General features: G+C 35.0%; 1 protein-coding gene and 1 long non-coding RNA gene across 3 annotated transcripts in view; one reads left to right on the forward strand and one right to left on the reverse strand.

The window, feature by feature from the left end:
- LOC117684039 (uncharacterized) overlaps positions 1-20,261 on the forward strand; it is a 168,959-nt gene that overhangs the window by 26,701 nt on the left and 121,997 nt on the right. The window lies entirely within an intron of this gene.
- LOC117682911 (uncharacterized) lies at positions 218-10,473 on the reverse strand. The gene is made up of 2 exons (XR_004597137.2): positions 9,970-10,473; positions 218-1,673 (listed from the first exon to the last, which is right to left on the reverse strand). It is a non-coding gene; the product is annotated as an uncharacterized lncRNA (long non-coding RNA).

Below are 20,261 nucleotides of genomic sequence, written 5' to 3' on the forward strand. Positions count from 1 at the left end.
ACGTCACCATGTAACGTTATTGTTATTTTAAAAACGTCTGAAGATTGAATAAAAGCGCTAACGCTTTACTCTGTGTTGTCTTTCTATTTTAAAATTGTCTTTATATATATATATATATATATATATATATATATAACTGTTTCTATTAAGAAAGAGGATTTTCTATTCGTGTCCTCTTTTTTTCAGTGCAAAATGAAAAATGAACACAATGCAAAAACAGAAATGAACATGAATTTTATTCATTTTGGTCGTTGAACACAACATAAATTGGTGAACCCACCATCTTTTTTACACAAAAGCACATTTTACAGTATCTTTAAACCTTCATATTCCACAATGACAGTCATAATATTGGTGATTCCACCAATTTCATTCATCGATTGTTTCACTTACGAAAAAACTTGGTGGGTCCACCAATAATAAGATAAAGGCGATTCTGTTATTTAAAACGGCATCAAATATATCAAATACACAGGACCCTGGTGATTCCACCAATTTTATTCATCGACTATCTCACTTTCAAATAAACTTGGTGGGTCCACCAATAATAAGATATTGGCAATTGTATTATTTTGAAGAGCATAAAATATCTCATTCACACTGGAAACTAGAACCCTGGTGGTTCCACCAAAAATCAATTGTGAATTTGTATACAGTTTTGTATTTCATTCAAAGAATTGGTGAACCCACCAACAAAGCAATGATAGAACATTTGACAAAAACAAAAACTTTCGAATGCCTAAAAATACGCAATTTTGCAAACATTGTTTGGTGATTCCACCAATAGTCAAAGAGGTAAAATTTTCTAATATGTCAATAACATGTCAATATATAAATACTACACTGAACAAATTTTAGGAACTTGTCCAAATTGAAAAATGCTGTCGCTATTTCAATACTTGGTGGATCCACCAATATAAAATTGTGCGAAATGTGAAATGAAACTAGAGTTCCAAATTGGTGGACTCACCAAGAATTTTTTAAAGATTAAAAGCTGTTAATAAATCGCTGTGTTAAATAGAGCAGGTTTGGCAACCAAAAAAGATGAAAATTTTAGCTTCTATACAAGACAAGAAAGTTGGTGAATCCACCAGAAAGATCACATTAACATATTTTTAGTTTTCGCTGATGCAGACTAGTGGAATGAATTCTTACCTTGTTGGACTCACCATAAACAAGCACATTTCACTTTAGATTTACATACTTGGTGGATCTACGATGACTTATTAACCAACATAGATTACATAGCTGGTGCATGCACACAAAAAAATAAAATCCATCAAAAACACTTTGTTTATCACTGTCAAATAAAAATATAGATTTGTCGGAGTCTGCTCTTTCTGTGGGTCAAAATACGTTTTCCTTTTTAACGGGATTATCAATGTCAGAAAAGAATTATATTATAAAAGATAAAAGCAAAAATTATCATCACTAGGTGCATTTTATAAGGATTTCCACCGATAGTAGGTGTTGTAAATAAACTAGTCACCGTCACTACTCATCATTTTAATAATTCGTTGATTATTATCCCTTAGAAAATCACCGATACTAATCTCTGGTCATGTTTTAAAGAGTTCTCGAATCATCGACATACGCATAGTGTGTCTTTCCTCCTCAGGCTTCCAGGTCGATGTGGTGTCACAGGGATTTTATGTGTAAACCAACACAGCGATCTGTAAAAAAGTACAAAACTAATTACTTTCCTGGATCATTATGAAAATGGAAAGAAATTTTCAAATTTCTTTTTGATATGATAAACTTTCACAAAGATGATTTTACTTGATTTTGTCAGCTCAAGTACAGAAAAAATGAAAGAAAATATAATCACATAGAATCAATGTAGAGGTCATGCGTTGAAGTTTAAAATAATCAACAAAATGTTGATATCACGAACACAATTGCATAAAGAAAACTAGGTACTCAGTTTCAGTTTCGTATATAAATAATGACAATAAATAATAATCATTATGTAATCAATAAATGTTTTAAAAAGTTCTAGTATCTCATGATTGTAAATATTATTTCCTAATTTGTTTGCTGGAAAGATAGTTTTACATATGTATTGTTTCATGAAGATGGCTTTAGAATACATATTTTAACTAAACAGCCTCTTCAATTATCCAGGGGCCGGAGAGCAATTGTACCGGATTAAATGAAAATAAAAATGGTATAATGCTTCATATTTCATTTAATTTGCATTACTTCTCGTATCAACATATCTAAGAACAGAATTCGGCTCTTCCTTAGCACATTGCATTGTATTAAACCATGACCAGGCGTCTCAGTCCGTACCCGTTTCACCCGAGTTTTATACGAAATGCGAGAAAGAATTACGTAATAATGGCAGCTACCGAGTGCCTCTTGGACACACGAAAAAGCTTTCATTCGATACATACAAATATTCCGTTTGCCTCGTGGTTATTTTAACGTCAACAGACCTTGCAACCGACAAGGCAACTCGTCATCTAACGCCTGGCTATTCTACTTGGCGATGTCACTTATTCAAACAAAAAGATATTGCAACTTATCACTGCACAGTTCTCTACCTAATGTTACATTGTAATCAAATTATACATATTATACCACAGTGATACTCTTTTTCTGCGTACATGTACTTCTTCTGTATCTAATATTCAGTTTATTGAATATTAGACAACAAAGCTTAAGCTTTCAGTATTCATTCTTACACTTTAATAGAAATACAAACAACCATATATGTATATTGGTGAAAATATCTGGCATTTAAGTCCAAAAATCTTTTTATAACATAGTATGCAGTGTTTTGGGGTAGGAAATTGTTAATTTTCTATATTTACAACCACCAAGTATGATTACCTCAAATTTTAACAGAAAGGATGACTGCACTTAAGGACATGCGATATTTGCGAGAAAATAAACTTTAAAACAAGAAGTTTCTTTCAATTGCAGAAATGGTCAACTTTACGTAATTGCGTTAAAGAAAAGTATGTGTTAACAAGTACGAATCTGTTTTTATAGGCGGGGGTCATCACGATTTCTTGAATATCCATACGACAATGAGGACCCCCACTCTTATACTGACTTCATACAAAATCAGCGCATGTTTGTTTATTGTTTTACGTTTAACAGTAGTTGTATATTTGCAACATCAAAGTTATGTCAAAGGGAGATTAATAAACAAACATGCGCTCATGGTTTAAATGAGAAAAAACTGCTTCTTCTTACTTCCGCTTTCCCCGTAGTAACCAAGGGTTGATGCATGTTGTATATTATATAATCATCACGTGATTTCTCACCTCAGGTAACTTTGTGAATACAAAATTATATCACATGACATGAAAGATAGCATGTTGTGTGCTTACGAGGACAATATTTTCAAGAACGTTAAGTTGTCAAGCATTGACTTAAAGGGACTTGGACACGATTTAAGCTCAAATTTCACAAAATTTATTTTGTCATATTTAATGTCTAAAATAATCAGTATGGGTGTTTTTAATACTTTGTCAAAACTTGAAAGTCCAATATCGAGTTACAAGCGAGTTACAGAGGTGAAAATGTTTTGTAAACAAAGCTTGAGCCTTGTTATTGTTTACATATGTGTTATAATGATATGTTTCAATCTAATGTTACTTGTTGTTGTTGGTAAAATTATTTATGAGCCAATTGAGCCAGTTTATCTTGTTTCCACAAGTTATTTTGTCAAAGAAATTGTAATTTCTTTACTTTACATTATTTGTAAGCAAATATAAGAGTCGAGCTTTGTTTACATAACAACGATTTCTTTCCTCTGTCTCTCGCTTGTAACATGACTTCTAACATTAAAATCTGGGTAAATCGTTCAAAATACACAACAAAACTTATTATGTATACAAATCAAAAATAAAATTTTCATCTGAAATTGTGTTTAAGTCCTTTTAAAATCTTCTGTACTTACATAGGCGTGGTCTAATTGTTGAAACCATAGTAAGTAGTATACTTGTACCATAAAGAATAGATCACATAAATTTTATACATGACATTGTTATTCATGCTAGTCTAATTTTAGTACCATTCTGATAATGTCAGCTCCATCTCTTAAGGATATTAATATCAATCGTATGTTTGATCAAGGGCAGATAAGCAAAAAATCTCCTTTTTTCGAAAGTTGTAAGGAGAAAAACATAAAAAGAGCTTAATGTATCACAGTCATGTTGGAAATTGACTAGACCTTTCAAAAAGTTTTAACAAAAGTGGAACTAGGTTAAGAAAAAAACGCAACAGAAGCGACCAAAAAGGGCCCAAAACCCGGCGCCAAGTGCAGTCGTCCTTTATGAAATATATAGCTATGTAGACACTCACATAACTGAAATCTACCCAACCCTCTTCATTACTTACTGTATGTTAATTTTAAATCTGTTAAAGAAAGTGGGCGCTTAAGATGTCAGTTCGGCGGGAATCTGGGCGCACACGGTGAATGAAAATTCCATCGATCAATTGTAATTTAAATAGTTTTTAATTACTTTTGACAATCATTTGATCAATTTGTTAAAAGAATGATGTTTATACAAACAGAAATGAGGGTATGCTTACTTTGATGATTCATACAGGTGATATGAAGGTAGCGAAAACTGCAGAAAAATTTACTAAACCCGATAACGCGAATTCTGACCACACCCTGCGATAAGAAACCCTACCCTGTGGTTGTTGAATTCATAATTTTGGACTTTATAGTCTTTCTTAAAATTCATTCAGTTTCAGTAGAGATAAAGAAGAAGAGTTTCAACCATTTTTACGTGTATATTAACACTGCATGACCATATTGGCCTACTGACTGCATCAGGTGACAAAACAAAATCATATTTGCGCGTATGTTAATTTTAAATCTGTTAAAGAAATTGGGCGCTTAAGATGTCAGTTCGGCGGGAATCTGGGCGCACACGGTGAATGAAAATTCCATCGATCAATTTTGCACATTTTCCGAATTAAACGGTTATTTGGTTTTTGTTGGACGTGAAATGGGTAGAAAAATGTTTATAATGCAAAGGTTTTCTCATAATATGGGTCTACATGTTAATATAGCAACACGATTCAATTCATGCAAAATCCTACTTATTTATTGTTGTCTTTGAATGATTTTGTCGTCTCTGGGTCTTCTCTTTTAGTAATGATAGTTATAGTTGTTTACGTGCTGAAAAGTTGCAATTCACGTGCATGGCTTAATAGCTAAAGCTAATTTTTGAACTCATTAATCTTACTTTCACAAAGTCTGTGGATATGATTATTACCATCGATAACTCTAGACAAGTTTTTGCTTTAAAAGCCTCGTAATATCTCTAAAAACCGTTAACCGACCTCTGAAAAAAGTAAACTGAATTCGCGTGCAGATCAAGAGTCGTCATTTATACGTGTGAACAAACTACAATACTTCACTTACATATAAGTTATTTTGGCTAAGGGAACATAGTGGTTAAAATATAATAATTTAGTTTGATTGATCATTCCTGTATCCTTTTGTATTTTCCCATCATTTTTCTGATTATTTTTGTTTCAAAGTATAGTGAATGAGAAAATATTTTTTAGGCATATTATATTTAAATTTCACTGCACTGAAACTATAGAAAAAAATTGCTATGTATACTTACACTAGTGATTAACTATTCTTTTTCTACGAAAGCCGAGAAGGATCATTCGAGATTCGAGATTCGAAATACGAGTTTCGAAATACGAGATTCGAGATTCGAAATTCGAGATTCAATATCTAAATTAACCAATCAAATCATGGATCTGAAACCTGTATCCTAACAACATCAAACTGTTCTAAATAAAGATCATTCGTACATGCTCTTTCCTACAAATAAATGTCTTAATAGCTCTTAATAAATGCTATGTTCACTTCTCCTTACCTAACTAAATAATTATGTGTATTTACTTTTACACAGAATATCTAAGTAAACTAGTAATAATGCAGTGTGCTTTGTGGATCTAAGTGATTTTGTTTGCCCTGGTGCATTTCCACCTGATGCGTTTGAACCCTGGGGTATTTCACCACCAGTAATAGTTTAAAACCCGGGTTTATTCACCCCTTTTGTGTAAAAATGCGGTTATGGTAGAGAACTTCATAAGCGTAGCTAATTTTTTCTGTAGGGGGTCTTAGGCCAATTTTAAAAAATTTTACTATGTAAATTAAATAAGCTCCAATTTTCCCGAGGAGGGGGTCCACATCCCCTTACCCCCTCTTTTCTAGATCCCCGCATGAAGATTAGTACATGTATCTAAATAATCTAAATATAAATAATCTGTCCTGTTTCACTAATAAATATAAGCATTACTTATCGTTTTTATGTATGCATACAGTGATACACTAGTACTATGATTATAAACAAATCATTGAGATATTATCACATCATACGGAATTATTAATGATACAATTTTTTTCCTTTTCCTCAGTAAACAACTTATTATGAGTCTTACTTTTGGAATTGTTTTCAATATAGAAGGATACCTACTCTCTACAATTAAAGGTAGGGATGATAGGGTGCCAATTTGTTCACATTGCCGATTTCTTGTGCAGAGAACAGTAAAACATTTTAAAAATTTGATTGTGCATGAATATTTCAAAATTAATTGTTGTACATGTATTTTGTTATAATTCATTCATTGATATATCAACAAGAAAGAATAAAAGCATATGTTTCACAGCCAAGTTAAGTTTCTCTGTAGTTTCCTACCCCCCCCCCCCCCCCCCCCCGCACCAAAATTGACAATATTTACATATAAGTCATACAAATGTTTACTTTTTTTGTAAGTGAATTTCTAAAGATGTAAATAAGCACTGCAAACAAAGATGTGTGTATTTAATATACTACTACATTACACTTAGCCAGATAAAATGTAATCAGGATGAAGCTACAAGGGGTGAGTGGTGCAAATTTACCAATTTGTCGCCATACACACAGAACACCAAATAAAGGAACTGAGTGGTGTGTGGAATGCATAAAAGATGGCGGCAAATTATCTCAAATAATCAGTGCAAAAACCAACAAATAGACTGTTATTTGTTACATATCCTGCAAAAACATTGATAAAAAATGTTATCGTCCCATAACATAGCCGATTATGTAAATGTGTACATATGGTCAACGTACATGTAATTCTAATATACAAGAAGGCGGACGTATCAGGCGGGGATCCAGAAAATTAAATTTAAAAAATGATCGGTTGAATTATATTAAATGCTTTGAAAATTGTTTTAAACTATCGCACGGGTCAAAATGCATGATAGAAGCTATGTACAGTGTAATTGGAAACTTTCATTTTATATCAATATGTAGTATTACCTACATGTATTATAACAAATGAGAATATAGCACAACTACCACAAGCAATACATGTCCTTTACCGGCACCACCTCCCTCTCCATAAAAAAATGAAACAACTGTCGTTTTATTTGCTAAAATGTGTGTGGTTCAAGATTTTTCTAAAGGACATACCCGATCAGAATTGAAAAAGAGTCGTACGTTTAAAACTAATTTTGTCAAATTTTTTTAGATTCATTTGGTTATATTTTGGTCCATTTGGGTAAATAGATGCACCAGCGCAGCTCTTATTTATATATAATCAGGCCATAAATTCAAAATATTTTCAAAAATTAATAGGATCAAAAAAAGGAAAGCAAGTCGAACTCGATGAGTGCTAATACCTGTGTTGTATGAATGGTACAGTAGGATATGCGCAAAAAAGTCCCGTCTTCTCTTTCCTACCCTATATTTATTGGAATATTAAATCCGATTATGAGTCAAATTAAAAATCAAGTACGGATATGTACCTGTTTATCAAAAGTAAAACTACACATAATTTATCTACAGTGCATCGTTATGGAGCTACACAGAAAGTTTTATATTAATTTGCCGAGCCAAATAAAAATAACCTGGAAAACGAAGAGAAAACAAAGTGGGGACAGAATAACTGGCAAACTAATTAGGACTATATAGCCCCCCCCCCCCCTTGAAATGTATATACTGAAAACAGATTATTGGAGTACAACATCCGCACACAATTTAAAGAAAATTTCATGGTTTTTTTTATCATTTTCGCTAGCTAGTGTAAGACATCACAAATACCCCAAACCCCCTCACGGAAAAGGAAATGCTAGGTGATGAGAGAGAGAGAGAGAAAGAGAGAGAGAGAGAGAGAGAGAGAGAGAGAGAGAGAAAGAGAGCGAGAGAGAGAGAGAGTCGATATAAATCACAGGTGCGCTAACACCGTAAAATTTAAAGCTTGCTAGTTTAGCTACCTCCTCTCTTTTCTCCTTTTAGAGGCTTAATTATTGTCTATATATGCTTGAAACAAATCAAATCAATTTCAAATTCTAAATCAAAACTGAATTTGACACTACAAAACTCTCTCTGTGTCTGTCTGTCTGTCTCTCTGTCTGTCTCTCTGTCTGTCTCTCTCTCTCATATCGACAATGGCATTGCCATACCCTACAATACACTATTCTTATCTGGATTTTTGTCTTTGAGGTTGTAAATCATTATATCTTCTATGGTTTAAAACTTTATCATAACCTATATTTTGACATGTCGATTATTTCATTGAGTTTCGTTTCATAGCTAAAACATTTAGATTAAACAGATCTTTCTTCGCGAGCCGATTTTTACACAGTTGGGGCGAATACACTTCGGGTTAAAATTGTTCGGGGGGAAATACATACAGGGCAAACAAAACCACTTAGATTCGTAAAGCCAACAGTTTTATTTCTAATTTAATTGTTTATACTGTGTGGGGTTAATTCATCAATGTTAATTTAACCATTTTATAACCACTATATAAGAGCTATTAAGACATTTATTTGTAGGAAAGAGCATGTACGAATGATCTTTATTTAGAACAGTTTGATGTTGCTAGGATACAGGTTTCAGATCCATGATTTGATTGGTTAATTTAGATATTGAATCTCGAATTTCGAATCTCGAATCTCGTATTTCGAATCCCGTATTTTGAATCTCGAATCTCGAATGATCCTCGGCTTTCGTATTTTTCAATGGAAATCCCTACATATTTTTTCCATTGGTCACCACTATGCATATGGTCAGTGAATTTAAATTGTACATAAATCTTATTTTTTGAATTAAACTTCATATTCATTGAAACTTTTATCTCCTCTTTGATAACGTGTTGGATCCCGAAGTGACATCCAGATGCTGAAATCATTCAATTATGTTTAAGGAAATTATCAAGGAGAGCATATCGCTGAATATATTTTTTTATATCATATATATCAAACCCAACCCATTTATTACGTCAGGCGAAGGGATAGATTAGTGCACCTTCCTTTGCACCTTCTCGTTCTTTTCTCTTTGAAGAAAGGTGGTTTTGAGACATTATTATGTCATCTATAGGTCTTGTATTTATTTCGCGCGTGTTAAAGACTTACATTTAGAACAAATAAAATCAAAAACACTTAATATTTTTAAAAAACCTTTATGACAGCAGTTACAGGCACGTATCAACGTTATTGAAAGTGTGTGGGGGCAAACTCATCCAAAAAATCTTGACAAGGAAAAAAACCGGAACTTTCAAAATCATAAAAATCCTAATCCGTGGGAAAGGGGGGGGGGGGGGGGGGGGTCAGAACATAACATATCTATATCTTCATATAACATCAACTTCCTTCAATTAATTTTTTACATTCTCCCAAAAAGGGGAAGACAGCTCCATTTTAATTTCCCTCTTTATATGCAGATTAAAAAAAATGTTTACTGCGCAAAAAAGCAGGGGGGGGATGCTGCCACCCTCATCTCTACTCCACCCTCACCCCCGATGCTACGTGCCTTAGCTACAAGGTACTTGTATAAAGGCCAGGTCAATGATACAGATATAGCTGTTTACTTCCATAACTTTAGCAATCGTCATAACTTCGCATTTTTTTCTGCAGTTAATTGTGGACACGGTTAAGTAACATATTCACAAAAATTCCAAGTACTCATGTTGATGTAGTGTATTACTTACCATAACTAGGCCGACTTCATTTGTTGCTTTATTTCTTTTTTTCTTTCTTCATTTATCCAACCGTCGGCATCCATATATATAATTCTTTTCTTCTCTTCACACACAATATCAAATATTTCGGTCATTATTCAAACAGATGAATCATTATATTTCGTGGTAATTCAAAATTCCGTTGTTGTTAATCCGTATGTCCTATCATTCGTACTGTAAACTGTTCTGTGCTTGCCCCATTCACCCAGCCTTCCATTGGTTGATGGTATTATGTTTCAGAGGAAGGCACAGCAGGAAGTCTTTATGCAACCGTTATTTGTTGACTGTGCCGTCCATTCAAATTCAAAGTAAATAAAATACTATATCCAGCTACTTTTAACTGTATTTATTTGTTGAATAGTGCTAAAAATAACCGCAACATTTTTCAATTATGCGATCAATTGGTTCCTGTTTTACAAGTTTTTCCGACCCACTTTTATGAACCACGCTAGTCCATAATACATCATTCTATTCATAATGATAAACTACATGTAACCTTAATAAACAGAAATTTGATTAGTTCAATACTCTCTCTCTCTCTCTCTCTCTCTCTCTCTCTCTCTCTCTCTCTCTCTCTCTCTCTCTCTCTCTCTGTGTGCAAATTATCTATGCACTTTATTTTTCTTTTCTTTATCTCTCTCGCCGATCTTGCTGACTTTGACATGTGTCTATGTGGGAATTATTCTCTCTCTCTCTCTCTCTCTCTCTCTCTCTCTCTTTCTCTCTCTCTCTCTCTGGGGAGGGTTAACTATTAACATGACCTTACATACAGACTCAGGGAAGCCGCCCCTCTCTACTGTTGGCCGCCCCGATTACGACACCGAGTGCTGATTTTGAAGCGGAGAATTTCATCGGATAAAGTTCGGTTTCTCCGCTTCACAGGCGGGCCCGATTTTTTAAAATAGTTTTCGTTTCGTTAAAATACATTTTGTTACCGTTCAAATGAAAACTTGTCAGAGTTGAAAGAGTTGAATGCATCAAAGAGAAAAAAAAAACTGAGGATGGGGGTGTATAAATTTTACTTATTGTTTGATGATGAAGAGTTTGGGGGACAAAGTTATCATATCGTACATAAATTGCTTTAAAAGCTTATCATGAATTAAGTGTCTGGTAACTGGAGTGGGTTCTTTCATATCAATCGGATTGTTCATCTATTTTGAGTACAAAGTATCATAACAAAGAGACATGTTTTGAAGGGCACTGTTTAAATCAACATTTTTTGTATTTGTTTTAATTAATCAGTTAGCAATGTTTAAGCGTTCTTTCGCTTTTTGTTGAGACACTCATATCACATTGCTGAAAAATGCCACTAAGAAAACATATGCATGTATATAACAAAAATATATACTTAGTATTCTTAGCACTTTCTTCAAATATCATTAGAAAAAAACTCCAAGGTGGATTTAGGTCATATAATATTTTTTAAATTGTAAACACACAAGATAAGGTCGCTAGGATATAGAGGATATTTTGAATTGAGATAAGGAGACACAAAACGCGGTTCCTTTTGTCCTGCACAAGGTCAGCAATGTTTATCCTCCCGCTGGTGTGAAGACCCAGCGAATTCAACAGAATGTAGCCTCCCGCTGTGCCGACCAAGAAAGTGATCTTACAGGTGTTTGTAATTATTTAATCAAAGACCTCACTCTTTGCTGAGCTTCTAGCACGGAATTATTCTGAAATTGTCAGATATTGCTGAATTTTACGTAATTTACATTACGTTGCGATGTTCTAATGAAACATGCTCCTGAAAAGTGACTTATAACTCAATGAATATAAATATATATCTTTTCAGTTGAATAATTGTCAAAACTTAGAAGCAATTATTAAAAAGTCTTTACGTAAAAAAAGTATGTACCTTACAAAAATACGATTGAGATGAACTGACTGAGCACCCACAGGAATGTTTATGAAGCTATATCTTATAAATAATAAACTTTCGAGAGGCGGGTATGACGCATCTTACATGGAGGTCCATGTGCTGCTGAATATCTGTCTATTCTTAGGACAACTTCTGATACTTTATGTACATGAATGATGTACTTATTTCTTTTTTATGTATTCGCCGTCGCATCAAATCCAACAGTTTGAGTAAAATATCAAATTTGAAAATAAATTATTGGATTAATTTTTATTCATTTAATGAAAATGATCTTTATTTAAGATATGCATTAAACGGATGCATAATCTTTTCCCCACGCAAAAAACAGAATTGTTTCTGATGCTTTTAATAAAAATTCGCATATACGAACGCGTTCTGTCCGCCGCCACTGTATTTTTCAGAGTTACATGTATACGTATGTCCGCCGGTGGACATAACGTGACGATTTTTTTAGGAAAAAAGGCAACGGCGAACATAATGTGACGGCGGACAAAATGTGACTGACCCACCTCATATGTAATAAGAAATATGCAAGTACGTGATAAGTTTATAATACAGAATACACTGCATTAAAAAGCGCAACCTGCCTCCAAAAGACAATGCAGTTTTATAGAATGATATAGAGGGTTGTTATAGTGGTATGTCCACTCCCTCTCCCAATTCATCCGAGCTTGCAGAGATATAAGGAGTACATTCATGAACAGTATGTAGTATTGAATTAGAACCCCCACCATCCTCGGGAATATAGGAACATACCAGTATAGTATACAACGCTTTCTCCTACCGTTGCCACCACAAATGTTTAGTTCTATATACATGCACATTTTTCACATACATGTACATGTGTATTTCCCTTTTTAAAACCAAAAATCATGCATTCGCGCCTGAATATTGAGAGAGAGAGAGAGAGAGAGAGAGAGAGAGAGAGAGAGAGAGAGAGAGAGAGAGAGAGAGAGAGTTCACATTATTCTGTTACTTTCGCTGCTAGTTAACTACTGTATGACGTGCTGATCATTTATCTATACTTATTAATTTAGACATTTTGCCAATAGCAAAATAAACCACCAGTGGCAATGTTCATGAAAGTATATCTTAAAATTTATATTACGACATGTCCTAGATGTAGGATGTCTTAAGACATATCTTATGACCACTCTAAGACGAATCATAAGAAGTAAACCGAAGCAGTCTTATGTATACTAAATCAATTATTCTTAGATTGACCAAATCTCGTATTAAGCAATGAAATATCAATAAGATATAATGTGAAAAAGTATTTGAGCATTGTGAATGTTTATCATAAGCATACTTGAATATTAACCAATTTCACTTTCAAAGATTTCTAATGTGTTATTTTATTCACCAATGACGATTAGAACCATTTTAACAACAGCTTGGACTTTGGGTAGCTGTGTCAAACGATGATGTGACGAAGGCCTGTTTATTTCAATGTAGGGCTTTTTGAAATTGACAAGATTTGCCTGGCTTTTCATCTAAGACTATGCGATCGGTGTGTATTTCGCGTGAAACCAGTGTCATTTTTTAACTTGTTTTGACGCAAGAAATAAATAGTTTCGTCCTTTACTGAAAGTCCAAGGCCTTAATAAAATGGTTCTGTTTACTTTTTTTGCTTGGTTTTTGATCACCCATTACATTTACAACGTTTATACGTTTAGTAAAATACGTGCATCATCGCTAATTTTAAAATATCAGCGATCCATGGTCACCTTACTTAGAATCAAATTCTCCGACAGATAGTTTCAAACATCATAGAAGGTAATGGTACAAAATCGAACTCATGTAACTCCATCGTGGGGATGGGAGGGGATATATAGGGGTTTTCAATGCAGAAAAATAGGAATGGTCTCTGCATAGTGTATAAACTTTCAATTCTTCACGTGAATCTGAAACCCAGGTAAATGTAGACAATGGTGTGTACATGCATATACATGTATATATGAATACATGTCATAATACTTATCGTGTTTATATCAAATTTAAATTGCGTGTATTGTTTCTCGCATCATAAGATTATTTGGACCTATAAATGTTATTTTCGATCAGATATAATTTGCCGCATATTAGTTATTTTTTAATAAAATGGAAATTGCAAAATGCTTATTTAGATCTACATGTAAATATTAGACGGGGAATCTTCTTAAAATATAGAAAACGGATTTTGTACTCAATGTATGTACAGACCCTGAAACGTACTACTACACCACACGCTCGCTGCACGCTCGCTACCCGCTCGCTAAACGGTTCACACGAAACGCTGAACGGTTTACACGAAACGCTGCACGCTTTGCCCGAAACGCTAAACGATTTACACGAAACGCTGAACGGTTTACACGAAACGATTCTCGCACGAAACGATTTGCTCGCTTTCCACACGCTTTGGACACGCTTTTATCCTGATCGATTCGGGTCCTCTCGGATTTTTACCCTGACTCTGTTAGTAAGAATTAATTTTAAGAAAACACGAAATAATAGAAATACTGATATTAGAAACATATATGTACAGAAGTATTGAATTTATTAATTAAATTAATTTGGTACTTATATTTAAAGCAAAATTTTTTTTATTCACAGAATTCTCCAAAAATATTACTTCTATAAATATATTTATTGCTCAAAAGAAATATCCATGATTCTTAGAGAAAAAAGTTACCGTAACACAATATGCAATACCAAAAATAAAATCCGTATGATTACAAACTGAAATCGGTTTTTCAGTATTCGGCGGGATTTGTTTTTTCTTCTCACGTTAATATTTTTATTGGTTTCAGAGAATACGATGTAAAAATATTATTTGTAAATAAACCTGTAATTATTTACATTGATAATTTTGAAAGTTATGTAAAATGAAATTTGTCACATAAGTTAGAAAATGCTATAAAACAACCGATTATTTTTTTTTATGTCGAATCATTCGCGTAAATAAATGTTCCGTACATAATATCACAGAAAAAAATCAATGGATTAAACAATAAAGAAAGTTGTCATTACTATTTCGCATTTCGGAAAGAACAAAAAATAAAAAATGATTTAGATTTTTGTCTCAATATTCGTATACATAACCGGCGCCCCGCATAACGGCGTACAATATATCTATCATAATTTATTTGAATTAAGTACCATGCATATAGATTCCCATTATAATTAATTGCATGTGTACATTTTGGGAAAATTTCAGTGTGTTAATTACTTGTAGTTTTCCGTTATCAGTGTTTAAATAATTAGAATAATAACTTGTAGAACTATTTTTAATCGGGATTCAGAAGAATTTACTTCCCGCATTTCATAGAAATGAACAGTATATTTTCTTTCTATGTTTACATTTAATTTTGTTCAAATTAATGTTAAATAATCTATCATTGAAATTGTGTGCATCATCAAATACTGATTCCGACTACCTTGAAGTCCATAAATTTCTATTGGCTATTGACAAAAAAAGAGACGCGTGACCATCCAATGAAAACGAATACACAGAGTTTGATTGACAGGTTCAGCCAGGTGCAGGTCTACCCGATATCCGAGATTATGTGTACTGGTTGTATACAGCCGAATAGTCTCAGTCTTCTTTTAATACGCGTACTTTTCTTTTGTTTGTTAAAAATTAATTCAATTTTGTAAAAATATAAGTATATCATTTCTTATACATGTAGATTTTTTTCACGATAATATCTCAAAGGAGTTTTGCCAATCACAAACAGTTTAAAGTAATGTCTAACACGAGCGCTTATTTGAAACAATTAAATTGTCAGAGAGTTCCGAATGAAATCTGATGAACGCTTCGCACGGTTCTCGCACGCTTTGCCCGAAACGATTTACACGCTTTGCCCGAAACGCTGCACGCTTTGCCCGAAACGCTAAACGGTTTACACGAAACGCTTCACGATTCACACGAAACGCTAAACGGTTTACACGAAACGCTAAACGGTTTACACGAAACGTTTCTCGCACGAAAGTCGCACGCTTTTTTGGTGTAGTAGTACGTTTCAGGGTCTGTAACACAAGTCATGCGTGGATCGGGAAGAATGAATTTAATTTGAATACAATCACATAGTAAAGTTACTGAAACTAGCGCTCGGAACCTCCACCCACCTTTTGCAGACATGCAAATCTAGATATGATCAAAAAATTGTCCTTGTTACAAACCCTGAAACGTTCTCCTTTCCCATTATTTCGGGTGTTCACCGTGCGCTCATAGTGCGCTCATAGTGCGTTCACTTGCGCTCTCCGCTCCGCTCCGTTCGCGCTCACCGTTCACAAAGCTCTTATAGTGCGTTCACTGTGCGTTCACAAAGCGTTCACCGTTCGTTCAGCGTTCACTTATCGTTCAGTCAGTTTTCATTCGGAACTCCAAAATGAAAGAAACGGTCTTTGCATGCGATATACAGCAAAATGCAGAGGTTGTTGAAAATAAATTCTAAAAAGTTCGTCTTCTGCCTCAAATGACATTTTATACAGCTAAAATTGTCTTTATACGATAGAGAGCTCCACAATTTTAAAAAGGCTAGGGCGAAAGTGCGAAGGCGAGAGTGCGAAGTTGCGAAGGCGAAGAGCGATAGTAGTATCGCTCCTTCGCCTTCGCAACTTCGCATTTTCGCCTTTGCATCTTCGCGCTTCGCCATCGCATCTTCGCACTTTCGCTCCTTCGCCATCGCACCTTCGCACTTTCGCCTACGCAACTTTGCACTCTCGCATCTTCGCCATATAGGCGAAAGTGCGAAGGTCGATGTGGCCCCATCGGAACAACATAATTTTGTCCTTATTACCGACGAAATACAATGTAAAGAAAATCTCCGAGGCGCTCCAAATATATCGTTTCTCTTGCGTTCACAAAGCGTTCACATATCGTTCATCGCGCGTACACCGCTCATTTTCCGCTCCGTTTGCGCTCTGCGTTAGCTCATCGTTCATTGACGTTCAACAAATTCCGTTCAGTGTGCACTTACCGTTCGCTCAGAGTGCGCTCACCGTTCAAGTGGGAAAGTAGAAAGTTTCAGGGACTGTACCCTCCCCCCCCCCCCCCCCCCCCCCGCTATGAAAATATGTACCACGCGACGGATTGGTTGTCCACCTTATGCATAATTTGTAAACAATAAACAAATGGTGTAGATACGTCTTTATGCATATGGATAAATTATTTATGCACAAAACGGGGAAGATGAAGGGGAGGGGGTTACCCCATATCCTAATTTTTTTTTTCAAAACAGTATTTTATCTGAAAATCTTATTTGAGTGAATGATAAAAATAAAAGGGACCTAAATCACAACATTTTGAGATACAATGCACAAAATATATACCTACTTACTGGTTTGATCTAACAAAAAATATTTTTTTCAGTCAGCTGCATAAAAAGAATTATGGCCACGTACAATATACATAAATCATGAGTTTAGAATTTTCAACCCTATCCTCTCCTATAACTTTTCATTTTGCAATTGCGTTAATTCTATTTTAATTTTAAGGAATATGTTAAGAAAGTTATTTAATAAAATTGGACACGATATGTACAAAATTAACTAAATATTCAAGAAATTAAAATATTAAGCATTTCATCATATCAAAGTGTAAGTGATACATGTAATATTCGAGCTTGTGCGGGATAACATCTAGTTTTAATGCAGGGACTTAATATCGGGGGGGGGGGGCGTTTTTGTCGCATCAATGATTTTTCTTACATTTACATATAAAAAATGGAATTTTGGGACCAAGTAAAAAATAATATTGATAATAAGGAAATGAACAGTAAAATCCACGGATTTGTATTTTAATGATTATGGAAAGGTGTCTTTTTTCTTTTTTCCTTCCGTTTTTTTTTTTCGGGGGGGGGGGGGTGCTTGTCAGGATTTTTTGGATGAGTCTGTCCCCCCCCCCCCCCACCCACACTTTTAAAAACGATGCTACGTTCCTGTTAATGATGGAGACGGGGACTCTGAATCATAAATTGTTCTTCTCTTTTGTAAATTGCCGTGAATCATATCCTCGGTACTCTTTGCTGCTGTGGAAACATTCACTTTTTTAATAGGTTCTGTTTGTGGATACTGTCCTTCAGAAAAAAAAAGGTCATTGGGAATCAATTCCAGTGCAAGATTTTCATTATCAGGATCAGGATTATTTCTCGAAACTTCTTTACAATAGCTTTTAAATCTGTCATACATGTCAAAAGGATTTCAGGAAGTCGCTGGAAATCTCAGTGTCATTTGATTTCATTTTTACATAAAGCACAGGATCCATTATTTCTGCCAAAATATCCCTGTTTTCCATAAAAAAGAAAAGTTGCGTGCGCTGTAATGCCGTCAATTACATTTGCATCTACACTTACCGACCTAGAGCACACCGGCGCTGAAAACTACCATGCACTGTAATTGTGGTTGGAACTGCATGCTAGTCTAGGTCCTGATACATGTACATGTAAGTTGAAGTTAAGGGAAATCGCTAGACCGGAATGGGCATGAATCGTATACCCGGTACACATATCTGCACCAATAATCCGTTCGGAATTTCTTTAACATTTGCTAGTAATGCCCAGTGTAGAAAGGATTTATTTGGAACGATTATCGACATAAAATTTCATGCAGCACCACCAATTAGGACCACTGTACAACTCGATCGATCCGGCTGTACTAAAACCCGATTGACACTCAATCGAATGGTGGTCCTCCAAATGTAAATTCACCAAGTAAAATCCAATTAGCGCTTCATCATTTATCATAGATCTGAGATAAATGTTGATTCAGATCGGTGATATCCGGACGACTGACCGATTCCGGCTGATGTTAAGAGTTTCAACAATTTTTCAAACAAACAACAACATGTATATGTACATGTAACATGTGAAAAATGACAAATGGATAATAAATGTAGTACAGACTATGGAAGCTAAGTAAATCCCACTGTAAAATGTAAATATACATGTACAGGCACATGTAGCAAATTAACCCCCTTGGAACAACAAGCAATATAAAGATGACAAGTGATAAAACCCAATTTTTGTTCACCAGCTTAGTATATTTCCCGTTCGTTAAAATAGTTTCCTGTGCATCGTTGAACTTCCTCATATAGAAACGAAGTTGAGCTATTCTCTCTCTCTCTCTCTCTCTCTCTCTCTCTCTCTCTCTCTCTCTCTCTGAAATATAATTAAACATGATAATGTTCGGTAAGTAATAAAACAAAATATCCACACACAAAAATCCTTGGATATATATTTCATCTGACTTCATGGCCTCATGTAAATGGGTAAATTGCAAACCCTGGTTGCATTTATTCACACCAAAGCCAGATACCCCATCCCTTACACGCGGCAGGTGTTACGTGTGGATACATGTATATGTGTTTTAATATGATAAAAATATTGGTTGTTGTCATCCCGTGTACAATAAATTGTAATTGATTGAATAGAATTTAGCGAACGCGAATAACTTAATGTAGTTTTTTTTAACCTGACCTTGAAAAAAAGTTATTCAGATTTAGCAATTCAATTTAACCCTCACCATAATCCTGACTCTGCGGAAGTTTGCTTCAGTCTGGACGGACCGGGAACACAAAGACAGTGCTGTTTTGGGCCCGGCTCCGGGTGCGGTAGCCCGCCTCCGAAGCGAACACAGAACGTTCCCGTTGACGCCCGACTCCGCATAGGCGGCTATGGTTCGGCAAGTCTGCTCCGGTTCTCGAAGCGAAGACTTACTCGCAGCACGGATCCACAGACCTTTCGGACGAAATGACAATACCCGGCGCTCGGTGGGTAGATACATGAACATGTATCAGGCAGGGGCCTTCCCCGTGAAATGGAGAAATCGCACTTTCCCTGATGAAATTCTCCACTACAAAATTGGCACTCATCAAAATCGGAGGGGGGGGGGGGGGGGGAGGGGGGGGCAAGCAGAAGACAGAAGCGATTTCCCTGTGTCTGCATGGTCGGTCTGGGTTAGGGTTAACCATCATCCAGACTCAGAGAGAGAGAGAGAGAGAGAGAGAGAGAGAGAGAGAGAGAGAGAGAGAGAGAGAGAGAGAGAGAGAGAGAGAGAGAGAGAGAGAATTCAAATGAGACATCTACATGTCGTAAGATAATTATATAGACATATCAGAATCTGTAAGTTTTGGGTGAGATAAAAAAAAAGAAAAAACAAAGAGGTAGATATTTGTCTAGTAAGTAAAGCGTTCTAATTCAGATAGAGTGGCCAAAAAGGGACGTCTTCAAATTCAAGTATATTGACATCCTTTTGATACGGAAATTGTTTTTGTTTTGAATCATTCATCAAATTTAGGAGATTGCAATAATTATTGCTGTTCAATTAGGAAATACAATTGTTACAATGTAGAAAATGGTTTGCGCTCACGCGATAACCATTGAGACTTAAAAACAAAGAT

Source organism: Magallana gigas, chromosome 10 (assembly GCF_963853765.1).
Source record: "Magallana gigas chromosome 10, xbMagGiga1.1, whole genome shotgun sequence".
Lineage (NCBI taxonomy): Eukaryota > Metazoa > Mollusca > Bivalvia > Ostreida > Ostreidae > Magallana > Magallana gigas.